Source organism: Nuphar pumila, chromosome 7 (genome assembly GCF_984573655.1).
Source record: "Nuphar pumila chromosome 7, dmNupPumi1.hap1.1, whole genome shotgun sequence".
Classification (NCBI taxonomy): domain Eukaryota; kingdom Viridiplantae; phylum Streptophyta; class Magnoliopsida; order Nymphaeales; family Nymphaeaceae; genus Nuphar; species Nuphar pumila.
Genome location: NC_143255.1, coordinates 9,176,816 through 9,189,845, shown reverse-complemented (window position 1 = coordinate 9,189,845; position 13,030 = coordinate 9,176,816). Strand labels below are relative to the sequence as shown.

Genomic DNA, 13,030 nt, shown 5'->3' with positions numbered 1-13,030 from the left:
CCAAACCCACTCATATATTCAAACTAGATCCTAGAAGAACTAAAGGATGTAGATCCAAGAGTTTGAGCTAAATGAGGTCCTAAAGAAGAAGAAATAGACCTAAATATCGCATATTCAAGGGAGAATTTTTTCAAGAAAAAAATTCTAAGAAAGATAAGTCTAATGAAATTGAGGATTCTTTGAGTGAGAAGGAAGAAAAAGAAATTCATGAGAAAACTAAATCTCACAAATCCAAGAAGGAGAGAGATGGAAAAACAAAGAAGAGAGAGAAAAACATGAAAGATTTTAAAAAATGAAGAATTATTTGAAGGAGCGAACTCTTCTAGTGAAGAGAAAAATGGAACTCTTACGAAATCAAAATCCAAGAAAAAGATAATAGAGAAATTTAAACAAAAGAATAAAAGTTAGTGAAAAAACATACGAGGGACTCATCTGAGGAAGAAGAATCCTCAAAAGAAGAGGATGAATAAATCAAATATTTTCTAAGAAAATTAAGGCCTTTCAAGAAAAAGAAAGAGAATTAAGAGAAAGAAAATAGAAAATAGATAAATAAAGCAAACAAATGTAAGAAAATTCAAGATTAATCATCCTATGATGAAGAATAATAAGTCTCTAAGAAAAAAATCTCACAAGAAAAATATGATTCATATAAGGATGTAGAAAAAACCAAAGAAAACCCAAAAAGAGGAAAGTTCATATTTAGAAGATTAAAAGGGGGAAAATTATAAGAAAATCAAATTCTATAGAAAATCAAGTGATGATTCAAAAAGGGATGTAAAGAAAAAGAAATCAAAAGAGAAGAAAACAAAGAAGACTTGGGAAGAAGGCTCATTCTCATAGGAATAAGTGCATGTCTCCAAAAAATCAAAATCTCATTATCGAGTCTATAAGAAAAGCAATGACTCAGAAGGGGATGCAATAAGAGCATGATGAAATGGAAGAAAATGGTTAAGAGGAAGGATAGTTCATCCTCAAGTTTGGATGAAGAGGATTCCAGCACCAAGTGAAGGTTGAAGGTCTTATTCAAAATCTGAAAGGAAAGATGAGAAGTCATTGGAAGAACCACAACAAAAAGTGAAGGGTCTTTCAATAAAAAAATTAAGCCTTCAGGTTAAAAGTCAAGATGCAGTAAAAAATCTTAATAGTGGCAGGCTTCCATTTGAAGGAAGATAGGAAAGCAAAAAAAATGCTCTAAAAAAGTTCATCAAGTTTAATGAATCAGGAGACCTCTACAATCACATGACAACGTAAATGAATATTATGATATTACAACAATAAGAATCATAATCAGATTATTTCCTAAAAGTTATGTTTTTACATTGAAACACTCATCCTAAACTGCATAGCCTGGTAACTGGATCATGTTGAATGCATCTATAAGGTCAAATTAATCAAATTATTTTATCTCTCCCTTGGTAACATGGAGGATATTAAGGCCTCTCTTCCTATAGGGAAGGCAAGCATTCCTTACTTCCTCTGCTAACTTTGTTAGCACTTTTGCACTGAGGGGGTATATGCTTCTTTTTGTTTCTCTCTCTCTCTCACTTGCTTGCCTTGCATGTTTGCTTTCGGTGCAGACTACCCATCCACCCCCTTGCCTTCCTCGCTTGCTTTCCTAGGCCGGCAGATTCACCCTAGGACTAACCCCCGACCCTAACAAAAAAGTATATTCTACTGCATCTATGAATTTCAATTAGGTAGTATGGTACTCTAGAGTGTAACTAATAGTTTTTCACATATATATGTAGTGATTGCTTCCTCTTAATGGTAGGAGGGTGTGGTTAGTCTTAATTTTTTATTTTTATTTTTTGAGTCTGACCTTATAGATGTGATCTATATGGTCTTCTTGAGTAAGAATAGGTATTGGATCATCCAAATATAACATGTAAGCAAGTTTATACAAGGTTCAATAAATTGATAACTCAAAATTTTCATAAATTTAAGGACCCATAAAACTATATTTCCATTGAAAAATATGATTCAACAGTAGATTCCTAGCAAATGGATCATGATGTACACATATGTGGAGTCAGATTTCCCGAACATGACTTGAAACATAAAAATATGTATTGTCCACACCCTATGAACGATTAGGAGGAACCAACTTTCCTATATTGAGTGAGTGGTTCCTCCTAACAGTAGGAGGGCATGCACAGTCTTACTTTTTCAAATTTATTATTTTTAATGTGTGTGCTTGCACGCGGACACTGCTAGTGTTACTGTTGTTAGATTAATCACTAAAGTCCACATTTTTACAGATTATTGACTCAATCAGTCCACTGTGATCTATGATCTACCAAAATAGCAATAAGTCTTTATTCATTGTGTCATTTTCAAAAGATTTGCAAATGCAATTATTCAGTGCATGTTGATCAGTTGAAAGCCATAAGTAGGTAGAGTTTCAACGTCATATATGAAACATATGCTTTCTGTCATCTCCTTTGGGGGGGGGGGGCATTTGGATAGAGATGTAAAGGGGTTAGATCGAGGATGGAGGTTTTGCAATTTTTGGCTGCTCAAAATCGATTTGTTTGCATTCTTACATTTGGATAGAGATGTAAAGGGGTTAGATCCAGGATAGAGGTTTTGCAATTTTTGGATGTTCAAAATCGATCTGTTTGCATTCCTACATTTGGATAACACCCAAAACCAAATTTTAGACCTAGTTTTGGGTGTTAACTTGACTTTCACATAAAAACCACCTTCCCTAGCCCTTCCACCCTTGTAAACCCACCATCTTATTCTTGAACTAGGTCCAAAAATGGCCAGCCTGGTGCCGCCTATGCAATCAATCATCAGCTAGAATATCTACCTTTTTATTGTTTTTTCTTATTAATGTGGCTTTCCACAAACCCACTTGTCAGAAATGGTGGGACAGTGCTAGCGTGGCCATTTTTTGATTGGTTGATTGCTGGAAAATGCCCATTTGATTTTTTTTCATGTATTTTGAACGTCTAGACAATTTTCCAATGTTGTCAGTATCGGTATCGTCCCTGAATCGTTGGGCTATCGATTCAGCTGTATCAGCCCAAACATATACTTAGCTGAATCGTTTTTGTATCAGCTCAAAAATAATAATAAACTATTACGTGTCAATCATAACGTGACATGTGTTACGACCATTAAAATAATATTAAAATGTATTTGTTGGTATTTTTTACATTTATTAAAAGTTAGCCAAATCGAACCTGCAGCATATTGAAATTCTGCTGATACGATTCATACTCACTGATACTGATAACACATTGCAATTTTCTGGCCTCCCACTGGCCGAAAAATGATCAGGCTAATGCCTTCCGTTACCAGCTTCGCCATTTTTAGACCTATGGGTGGCCAAAAAATAGCTAAAAGAATTTCTCTTTTTTTCTATATTATATTATTTTTAGCTATTTTTCAGCGACCCACCAGACGAAAATCGCTGGGATGGTACAGTGGATGATATTGTTGGCATGAAAAATACCATCCAGGTCATTTTCGGCTACTGAGTAGCCAGAAAATGGTTGTTTTTTTTCCTTTTACATTATTACCAACCAAAAAGTTAAAAAATCTAAAAAAAACTCAGGTTTCTGTCATGCAAACAATGGAAAACTCGATTTTCGGCCAATTAAGCTTGCCAAAGACCTGGTTTTATGTAAAACTTGGGTTTTTTGCAGAACCCATGTTTACTGACGAGGTGGTATCCTGTGTGGTAAGCGAGGTCCTGTGTCAAGCTGAAGGCCGAGGATCGCAATCCTTCTGTTATTCTGGTAGGGGTACGCGTAACCCCAGCTTGCCTTTAAAAAAAAGCTTCATTTTCACTGCATTAAGAACAAACTTGATGTTGCCCATCAAGCCCGAAGCAGGTTATATGTTCCCCCCCCGATGATTCACTGAATCCCACGTCCGTGTTCGGGGCTTTGAATGAGCACCACGTATTCATGCACATGGGGCTCGTATTCCCGTGTATGTTGACATAACTTTGCATCGGACTCTTGTGATGTTGCAAAGACTTAATCACCCTTACTTGCTTTTCTTGCCCTGAAATGACGGTTCGAGGAAATGACAAAAATATCCTCCATTCAAAAGTTGTGAAACGACGGGTGGGGAAAAGGACAAAAAAGCAGAAATTCCAGAAAGTTCGATGTTAACCATTTAAAGTGGAGACGTTCGCCTGCGCCATCTGCTGTAACGGTGCTCCCATTATCAACGTTCCAGTGTTACAAAACATTCCAGTGTCTTCTCTTCATTACTGCTGTCGTTAGGCATCATGGAAGAAAGCAATGATTCACAAACATTCCAACCAGTGCCATCAACCCTCTCACTCTCTCTCTCTCCCTTCTATTTCTGCTTCTGTGCACATCCATTAGAAGATCATACATTGCTCCATCAAGCACCGACTGACCTGCACATTGACTGTTGTGGAGCCTGATTCAAAGTTTTTACCCTTACAGGAGGAGGGTTTGGGGGCTCATCCCAGCGTGGGTAGCATCATTCAACTCTCACTCTCTCTCTCTCTCCCTTCTATTTCTGCTTTTGTGCACATCCATTAGAAGATCATACATTGCTCCATCAAGCACCGACTGACCTGCACATTTACTGTTGTGGAGCCTGATTCAGAGTTTTTACCCTTACAGGAGGAGGGTCTGGGGGCTCCTCTCAGCGTGAGTAGCATCATTCAACTTGAAGAGTTGTGGAGTCTGATTTAGAGTTTTTACCCTTACAGAAAGGGGGGTCTGAGAGCTCCTCCCAGTGTGGGTAGCATCATTCAACTTGAAGAGTTATGGAGTCTGATTCAGAGCTTTTACCCTTACAGAAGGGGGGTCTGAGGGCTCCTCCCAGCGTGTTCATGGCCTTTTGCCCTTACAGGAGGGGGGTCCGGGGGCTCATCAACCCTCTCTCGCTCTCTCTCCCTTCTATTTATGCTTATGTGCACATCCATCAGAAGATCCTACATTGCTCCATCAAGCACCGACTGACCTGCACATTGACTGTTGTGGGTCCTTACTGATGAGCTGCCTCTAAATTTATTCGACTCTGGGTCCTTACTGCACTTGAAGTTGAGTCGTTGTATTTTTTGTTATTCGGTGGGTGGTGAGGCCCTCCTCTACTCTCTCAAGACTCTTAGCTTGGGCAATCTTTCTTTTGATAGACTACCATGATTGTGGTTGTAATGTATCCACAATCATCAAAAGAAAGATTGCCCAAGCTAAGAGTCTTGAGAGAGTAGAGGAGGGCCTCACCACCCACCGAATAACAAAAAATACAACGACTCAACTTCAAGTGCAGTAAGGACCCAGAGTCGAATAAATTTAGAGGCAGCTCATCAGTAAGGACCCACAACAGTCAATGTGCAGGTCAGTCGGTGCTTGATGGAGCAATGTAGGATCTTCTGATGGATGTGCACAGAAGCATAAATAGAAGGGAGAGAGAGCGAGTTAGAGGGTTGAGATTCCACCAGTAAGATCCGTAGTCCTTCTTGCTGCTAACCCTTTACATTTGCAGGTTGTTTCTTCAAATGATTATAATAGTGACAAATATGCGAAGGAGTTCAGTATCAGTGTTTCTAATGCGCTTGCTACTTGTCCTGCTCGGGTTTTGCCAACTCCTCGTGTGAGTTGATCAGAATAATGAACAAAACAATAAATTACATATGATCAACTCACACGAGGAGTTGGCAAAACCCGAGCAGGACAAGTAGCAAGCGCATTAGAAACACTGATACTGAACTCCTTCGCATATTTGTCATTATTATAATCATTTGAAGAAACAACCTGCAAATGTAAAGGGTTAGCAGCAAGAAGGACTACGGATCTTACTGGTGGAATCTCAGTAATCCAATCGAGATGAGCATGAGGGCCAGATTCTGCTTACTGAGAAGCACTTAAGCAGCAAGCAACAAACACAAACAATCAAAGCAAGAAAGAGATGCTTCAAACATTGCAATCAAAACAAATTCAACTAAAGCTGGCATTATGATAAATAACCTTTGAAATGTTGTTTTGCCTATCAGTGGGACGTTGACATGTTGCTCTGAGCATAGCTGTTTGGAAGGGTGAAGCCCAACTGTTGCAGCCAATCGTTGGAGATGTGGAAGAAGAAGAGGAGGTTGCGGCGTTTGAGACGTCGATGGAAATGCCACCCCTCGAAGCCGAAATCAAGTCCGGCAGGGCAGATTGGTCCGGAAATTGCAGGTTAGAAGGTTCAATGAGGCCGCTGCCCGGGCTGTCCGACTGGTTCCGGCGACTGGAACCCAAGTTCGGAGGAGGTTGGAACAAGGTTGGGATCTACGGGGCTTTGAAGGCATCCTTAGGGAACATAAAGTGCCAGGCCAACGTGATAAGGGCTCTGTTTGAAGCATGGTGCTGGGAGACCAACACCTTTGTGTTTCCGTGGGGAGAGATGACGATCACCTTGGAAGATTTGGCGATGATGGGACTCCCATTGCTTGGAGAGCTCGCTCGAGAGGACCCCAACAATTTCTAAAGCAACAGTGCAGAATCCGGCAAGGCTTGGGCAATCTTTCTTTTGATGATTGTGGTTGTAATGTATCGTTGAAGTTAAAATGGGGAATGAACTGACAATAGAAATCGCTGAAAATTTACAAAAATAAACTAGACTCAATAACGAAGACACCACTTTTTACGGATTTGGAATATGACCTCCGGTTAGGGAGATATGGCCTTGACAAGTTGGTCCTAATTCGGGTCGGGATTTACAACGATTTGCTTACTGAATAACACTACAAATCGCTATAGCGATTTGCGAAAGACACTACAAATCGCTATAGCAATTTGCAGAATTATTTACAGAGCCGGTACTGAGATCTCATGTTCGGGGTTCCAAACCGGGCCACGTATAAGATGCAGACCGGCATGTATCCCCATGTGGGTCGCCATCATATTGCATCGTAATTTGGTGCCGCAGCAAAGACTCAAGTAACCTTTACCGCCATTCGCTTCCTCTTCCTCGGACGAACATAAATGCCCTCCTTCTAGAAAACTGAATCGTCGGTTCGTGAAAATGACAAAACTGCCCTCCATCGATATCGCGGGAAAACGTTCCGCAGGTGGTTGTAATGTATCGTTGAAGTTAAAATGGGGAATGAAATTACAATAGATATCGCTGAAAATTTACAGAAATAAATGCCCTCCTTCTAGAAAACTGAATCGTCGGTTCCTCTTCCTCGGACGGACATAAATGCCCTCCTTCTAGAAAACTGAATCGTCGGTTTGTGAAAATGACAAAACTGCCCTCCATCGATATCGCGGGAAAACGTTCCGCAGAGTTTGCGTATGTAGCAAGCGTTATGTTGTATGATACAAATAGTTCAAAAAAATCCTTTTCCGCTCTAAGCACTCTACCGGAGATTCTTTGCTTTCATCTCGAGTTGCCGGAGCATCCTTTCCTTTTTACCAGAGCATCTGTTTCCGTCTTACGCGCAGTCACAGCATCGTTGCCACCTTCTGTTGCGTATTAGTTGTTACTGTTGCTTACTCTACAGTTGGAATATCCAAATTCCCATCGTTTCGGTGAGTTTCGTGTAAGTTTTCTTTCTTCAATCTGAAGATTGGTTCTTATACAAGGATTTGTATTATGAACCCAAATATTCCGACGATTTCTAATGATGATGATCGTGTATTGTGTTGTGCAGGTTAGCAATGTCTGCGCCTCATCAGATTAGAGATACCCCGTCGTTCTATGGGTTGTCTATTAGAGAAGTGATCCGCCAGTCCCATCTATCTAAAGTTTTTGAAAGATACCAAAATATACTTAAGATTGAGAACGATGAAGACAGGGAAAAAGCCTTGGAATCGTATTTTGCGGAGGATTATCCATCAGATATCGAGGCTGCGGACCAAAGGAAGAACTCTGAAGAACGGAAGATGCAGAACAAGAATGACGAAGAGAAGGCAAAGGCAAGAAATATTGCTGAGAATTTGAGAAGAAGGCTGAGGATTGACGCACATGCGAGGGAAAAGAGGAAGAAGAATGCGGAGGAGTGGGAAAGGGATGTTAGCAATATGATGGCGGAAGCTCATAGGAGAAACTTGGAGAGTAGAGCAATGCGACAGAAGGAGGCGGAGGAGAGGCAAAGGCAAATGAATAAGGAGGAAGAGAAGGAACAGAATATTCCTCAGTTTGAGGAAGAAAAGGAAAGGCGAAGGAGGGAGTTGGAGTTCGAGGAAGCTAAGGAAATGCAAAGGCAGCAGAAGGAGAATGAGGAAAAGAAGGAAAGGCAACGGAAGGAGATGGAGGAGGAGGTAGAGAAGGAAAGAGAAAGGAAGAAGCAGGAGGAAGAATTGCAGGAAAGAAGTAAACAACAACTGCAAGAGAAAGAAAGGCGGCGGAAGGAGGAGGAAGAAAAGGAAAGGGAAAGAAAGAAGCAGGTGGAAGAACTGCTGCAAAGAAGGAAACAAGAAATCGAGGAGAAAGAAAGGCGGCTGAAGGAGAAGGAGGAGGAAGAAAAGGAAAGGGAAAGGAAGAAGCAGGAGGAAGAGGCGAAAAGGGAGAGACAAAGGAAGTAGAAGGAGGAGGAGAAAAGGCAGAGAGAAAGGAAGGAGGAGATAAAGGAGAGAGAAAGGAAGGAGAAGGAGGAGGATGCGAAAAAGGAGAGAGAAAGGATGCAGGAGGAGAAAAGGGAGAGAGAAAGGAAGGAGAAGGAGGAGGAGAAAAGGCAGAGAGAAAGGAAGCAGAAGGAGGAGGAGGAGAAAAGGGAGAGAGAAAGGAAGGAGAAGGAGGAGGAGAAAAGGCAGAGAGAAAGGAAGCAGAAGGAGGAGGAGGAGAAAAGGGAGAGAGAAAGGAAGGAGAAGGAGGAGGAGGAGAAAAGGGAGAGAGAAAGGAAGCAGAAGGAGGAGGAGATAAAGGAGAGAGAAAGGATGGAGAAGGAGGAGGGTGCGAAAAAGGAGAGAGAAAGGATGCAGGAGGAGAAAAGGGAGAGAGAAAGGAAGGAGGAGGAGGAGAAAAGGCAGAGAGAAAGGAAGCAGAAGGAGGAGGAGGAGAAAAGGCAGAGAGAAAGGAAGGAGAAGGAGGAGGAGGAGAAAAGGGAGAGAGAAAGGAAGCAGAAGGAGGAGGAGGACAAAAGGGAGAGAGAAAGGAAGGAGGAGGAGGAGAAAAGGGAGAGAGAAAGGAAGGAGAAGGAGGAGGAGAAACGCGAGAGAGAAAGGAATCAGAAGGAGCAGGCGGAAAAGGAGAGAGAAAGGAAGCAGAAGGAGGAGGAGGAGAATAGGGACAGAGAAAGGAAGCAGAAGGAGGATGAGAAAAGGAAGGCGAGAGAAAGGAAGGCGAGAGAAAGGAAGACGACGGTGGAGCCGGTAGAGATGGAGATTGAAAGCCAGTTCGAGGCAGTGGACCCACCAGAAAGTCCCAGGTTGGAGCGAGAACAACAGAAAATAGCGACCAAGGTAAATATATCCGTCCTGTCTGCGAAGATTTAATAATATGTTTAGCGATTTTGGTATAGTGATTACTGTGTTAGGTATTGATATTTATAGCGATTACTGCGATAGTATGTCTGCAACCGATATTATTTATAGCGGTTAGTAGAATAGTATTTATAAGTACAAATGGAAGTAATTTATAATTTGTAGGAATAATATGTTATTTTGTGTTACAGGGAGGTCACAGGAGAAGTAGAGCACCAGGTGAAAAGCTCGGAGGTCGCTGTCAATGGCCTGTAGTTCTGTCTTGGTATGGTCAACTGATTGCATATCAGAAGGACCGACTACGAAATATGCACTTCGGTGGCCTTTTGGACCAGCAATATTTTGAAACTTGCTGGAATACCATGACTCACCTGGTAAATAAGTGGAATGATAAGACTAACACATTCCAGTTTGATTCTTTTGAGATCACCATGGCTCTAGAAGATGTGGCGAGGATCACTGGCCTTAAGTGCGATGGCAGTGCTGTCCTATTACGGCATTCAAACTATAACGCAAGGGAAAACTGCACTGCCCTTCTAGGAATGTCGATGGACGAATGGAGTCAATGTATTTCTGGTGGAAGCAATTCCACATCAATGAAGGTCTCAGTTTTTCGTAATAAATGGGAAGGCCACTCCGCTACTTGTGCATCTGAAACAGTTGACCAAGAGTTGCGCGGCTTCCTTCTATATTTTTTTGCTCTTACATTATTTTCCGATTGTTCTGGTTCGAGAATAAGTTCCATGTGGCTGCAGTACCTGGCAGACTTAGACGAAGTCAACAACTATGCCTGGGGTGCCGCTATGCTCGCACACCTGTACAGTCAACTCCACCGTGCGAGTAATGGTACGAAAACAGTTGGCGGATTTTGGCCATTTGTTCAGGTATTTGTTGATTACATACTTAGTATTTGTAGACAAATCTCATTGCAGTCTGTGGCGTTGCTAATAATATTTTTTTTTGTTAGGCCTGGGCGTTGGAACATATTATCCCATTGCGTCCACGGTGTGGCCCTCCGATTTGTGGTTTTCCAAAGATCGGTCGCTGGGCCAGAATAAACGTCGCAGTTTATAATGCTAAGTCCATTTTGGATGGGCTGCAATTAAACGAGGTAAACGTTCTAAAATTGTTTACAATCGCGTCAGCATTTACCATTGAGTATTATAAGTCGTTGTAATGTTCAGCATTCTTAAGTATACATCGCTGCAGGATTGTCTTCCGTAGTGCATATCGTTGTTTCCATATCATGCGTAAATAAATTTTAATATATTTGTCATTCGTTATTAAAAAGAATTACCAATGTACAGGTTTTGTGGAGACCTTATGGAGATGGGGAGGACGATGATGAAGACGTTGTTGCGGAGGCTGCCAGATTGTCTGGCCGCGATTTGTGGCTATTCTGCAATTTTGAAGCCGAGATGCAGCAAGGTAGTCGAGTTCTCCTACAATCTGGCTTGGGGCAGTCTATCCCAAATAAGCCTTTGGAGGTGAGAAGGAAGATGAATAATGGTGGGGGCAGGCACGTGAATTGGAGCGATCGGTACAGGGACGAATTATTGAATTGGAACTCAGGTGGTGTCCGTGCCGTACCGTATGATCATGAAGGACGACAATTTGATCTCTTCTATTTCGAAAGTTATTGGGAACCAATGCGGCGAAATCGGAAGATTGAGAAAATTGTCAACCCATGCCTCCCAACTGTCCCTTCTCATGTTGTAGCCCAGCCTCTACAACCAAAACGTCGCCTCGGTCAGGTTAATACGACTAGTCCATCAGTAACAAATCACGAGGAAGACCGAACTCTTGCTCCAAAAGAGAAGACTGTCTCTGCCGCAAGGTTCGAACTTATTGAGAGGGAGAATAAGAAATTAAGGACAGAAGTAAGCACTATGGGGACCCAATTGAATGCAGTGGTGGACATGATGACCAGTCTTCTTAGGCAAGGTGTCGCAACGTGGAGGCCACCCAGGATAGACGGTCCACCAATAAAAAGTGAGAGACAAGTCTATGAAATTTCATCTGATTCGTCCAGTGACTCGGAATAAATCCTAGATTTTATTTTTTATCACGCTATACATTTGTTGTAATTGTATAATGAGTTGCGGTAACGTGAAATTCTTTTACTTTTTAATTCTTTATTATTACATCTTTCCGACTTTGGGTCTCGGTAATAAATAAACTTTCCTCTATGGGAGGATTAGTAGGTTGATAAGAAGGATGGTTGTCTTCATCTATATTTTCTTTTTTACTAAACTAATTGAGTTCATCATCAATAAAAATATCATCATTTCTAGATAGTAACTTAAACAAGAAACAGTAATCCATATTCTCTTTATGGGATTCATCCTTCTCAAAACCACTAACGTTATCTAAGAAAGTCACATTCCTAGAAACGTATAGATTGTCGTTCTTAACATCATAGCATCTAAATCTTTTTTGAGTTTCAGAATATCCAAGAAATGCATTAGGAATGACTTTTGGTGAGAGTTTGTCATTTTTGTCGGTAAGGACAAAACATTTACATCCAAAGATTCTTAACCTATTTTAGTCGGGTTCCTTTTGGTATAAAATTTTAAAAGCTGAAGTTTTGTTTAGATTTTTGGCGAAGAATAGCGCGCAAAGTATTGGCGAAGACAAATACAGCGATTGTTTGCCATCGCTGACTACAGCGATGCAAGTAATAAATAGATAAGGAAAGGATTTGTTGCCATCGCTGGATACTTCGTGCTTTGAGTCGGACAGCGATCTGTGGCATCGCAGCATAAATCCGAGTGCACAAGTTGAAAAGATCTGTTTGTAAACGTAGATCTTTGTTCGGAAGTCAAGCTTCTCATTTTTCCAAAAATGCAATGATTACAATTGAAATTACTATTACAGAGATCTTTGTCCTCGCAATCGCTGTATTTGTCTTCGTCTCGAAAGAATAGCGCGCAAAGTATTTGCGAAGACAAATACAGCGATTGTTTGCCATCGCTGACTACAGCGATGCAAGTAATCAATAGATAAGGAAAGGATTTGTTGCCATCGCTGGATACTTCGTGCTTTGAGTCGGACAGCGATCTGTGGCATCGCAGCATAAATCCGAGTGCACAAGTTGAAAAGATCTGTTTGTAAACGTAGATCTTTGTTCGGAAGTCAAGCTTCTCATTTTTCCAAAAATGCAATGATTACAATTGAAATTACTATTACAGAGATCTTTGTCCTCGCAATCGCTGTATTTGTCTTCGTCTCGAAAGAATAGCGCGCAAAGTATTTGCGAAGACAAATACAGCGATTGCTTGCCATCGCTGACTACAGCGATGCAAGTAATCAATAGATAAGGAAAGGATTTGTTGCCATCGCTGGATACTTCGTGCTTTGAGTCGGACAGCGATCTGTGGCATCGCAGCATAAATCCGAGTGCACAAGTTGAAAAGATCTGTTTGCAAACGTAGATCTTTGTTCGGAAGTCAAGCTTTTCATTTTTCCAAAAATGCAATGATTACAATTGAAATTACTATTACAGAGATCTTTGTCCTCGCAATCGCTGTATTTGTCTTCGTCTCAAAAGAATAGCGCGCAAAGTATTTGCGAAGACAAATACAGCGATTGTTTGCCATCGCTGACTACAGCGATGCAAGTAATCAATA

At 41.2% G+C, this 13,030-nt stretch overlaps 1 long non-coding RNA gene across 1 annotated transcript; it reads left to right on the top strand.

The window, feature by feature from the left end:
• Positions 1 to 10,368: 10,368 nt before the first annotated feature.
• On the top strand, positions 10,369 to 11,532 carry LOC149831065 (uncharacterized). Its single transcript, XR_016432984.1, has 2 exons — positions 10,369 to 10,512; positions 10,709 to 11,532. It is a non-coding gene; the product is annotated as an uncharacterized LOC149831065 (long non-coding RNA).
• Positions 11,533 to 13,030: the final 1,498 nt, after the last annotated feature.